A 2,016-nucleotide genomic window follows, 5' to 3' on the forward strand; every position below is an offset into this window, starting at 1 on the left:
GTTGTAACACCTGGCAGAGGCTCTCTCGGGGGGGGGGGAGGGGAAGGTAATTAGGTTCTCCTTTAAAAAAAAACCTTTTATTTTTTAATTCTTATATTTTATTGAAGTGTAAAATCTTAGCTTCAGGTGTGCAGCAAAGCGACTCAGTTGTACATATACATACATATATGTATTTTCCTATTCTTTCCATTATAGCTTATTATAAGAAATTGAATATAGTTCCTTGTGCTCTACAATAGATACTTGGTGTTTATGTATTTTACATACAGTAGTGTGTATCTGTTAGTTCATTGTTTTTTTGATGGAAATACTGGGGATTGAACCTAGGACCTCGTGCACGCGAAGCACGTGCCCTACCACTGAGCTATACCCTCCCCCCCATTCCAGGAAGGCCTGTTCTTCAGCAACCATATGCTGCCAGCTGCCAGCACCCAGGCAAGGATCAGCACTTCCTTTAATTGTCTTTATGGAGTCCCATGTTAATGGGAGATTTTCTGGGATTTGTCACAAATACATTTCTGGTTCGAGCGCCCAGTAGAACAAAATGAACCACAGTCAGGCTGACAGGCGTTGCTCTTCAGAAGCTGCATTCCTGTCTGGTTCTCCACGTAATCCACGTGTGTAGCTGGGAACATTTAGAAACAGCCTGTCTCCTCCTGGTTTTCCCCTAGAGTACATCCTGACCAGTGTTAACGCTGCACTTCTGGGTGACGCGTGTGTGGTTCAGTTCCCAAAGGTGTTACGCAACCCAGCATCAGAGAGAAGACCAGGGGTGGTGAGGCTAGAAGCCGGCAGTTCACATCTGTGAGAAGCTGATTGTGACCTGCAGGGACCAGGTTCCCAGGGCAATGGCTGGAACGAGTGGGGAGGCTGACAGGAGCCGAGGTGATGCTTGGACAGTACCCCGCTCGCAGGCGCGGGCCCAGCAGCATGGGGTAAATGCTTGCTGTTCAGACCACACTTCTCCATGGAGAGAGCATTGCACATAAATGAGGTTCGATTACCCCGCAGACCAGTCCCCAAACAACTGGAGCCACAGTCTGGATGAACTGCTCAGGGGAAAACAACCACACCATCAGGGCTCTCACTGTGAAGGATGGAGGACGACAGAAACACCATCACATCGGGGAAAATCGTGTTTGCGAAGTTTCATCTTGAATGCTAGTGCTTATGGAAAGCGGGTTTCCTTGGAGAAATAGAATGAGTAGTTAGAGACTCATCGAGATGGAAAGGCTCTTCTGGGTACTTTCCAGAGCTTTCCAGACGGAGAACAGCAGAGTGTCATTGTATTTACCTACACAGCTCCTCCTGGGTGTCCCTGGATCACCGACACCACTTTTACATCCTTCATCCCTTGTGCTGGTTCACATTTGGCTCCCAGTGGAAGGCAGAGAGGACTAGGATGTGGGTAGAGAATTTCCTGGAGAAACTCCAATGAGTTTCAAGAGAATGAGGAGGAAGCGGTTAGAAGGTTGGAGAAAATATGGCGGGCATGTGAGAGACAGGATGTATCTAGTAGAATTAACTAACTCTGGATGGAAATATTTACTGGATACTGAGAGACAGAAGGTCCATGGTGGGAGGATGGGGGAGGAGAGGGAGGCACACCTGGGGGGAAGCTGGCTGACACACTGGTATCAGAGGACGCCGTGGACCCAGGAGGGCTTGGCTCCTGCCTGGCAGATGGAGTCAGCGCGGAGCAGGGATGTGGGGCACACGTGGTCCTTGTTCAGGCAAACAGAAACACGTTTCCTGGGGTGAAAATGCACAACGTGTGGATCCCAAAGGTGAACTTGCATTTTTTTTTAATGTTTTGCTAGGATCTCACTGCAGTGGAGAAAAAGCTTTGCATGTTTCCTAGCATTTAGATTCTAGCCCTGAAATGTTCCTGCAGGTCAAGATTTATATAAAATGCTCAGAGGAGGCTGTCATAGGTTTTGATGTGTATTTCATAGTTTCTGGCATACCACATGGTCTCATAAAGAGATTTATGAAAACACAGTATTTATGGTACAA

At 47.5% G+C, this 2,016-nt stretch overlaps 1 non-coding gene across 1 annotated transcript; it reads right to left on the reverse strand.

The window, feature by feature from the left end:
• Positions 1-302: 302 nt before the first annotated feature.
• Positions 303-375, reverse strand: TRNAA-CGC (transfer RNA alanine (anticodon CGC)). The gene has a single exon. It is a non-coding gene; the product is annotated as a tRNA-Ala (tRNA).
• Between the last annotated feature and the right edge of the window lie 1,641 nt (positions 376-2,016).

Source organism: Vicugna pacos, chromosome 28 (genome assembly GCF_048564905.1).
Source record: "Vicugna pacos chromosome 28, VicPac4, whole genome shotgun sequence".
NCBI lineage: Eukaryota > Metazoa > Chordata > Mammalia > Artiodactyla > Camelidae > Vicugna > Vicugna pacos.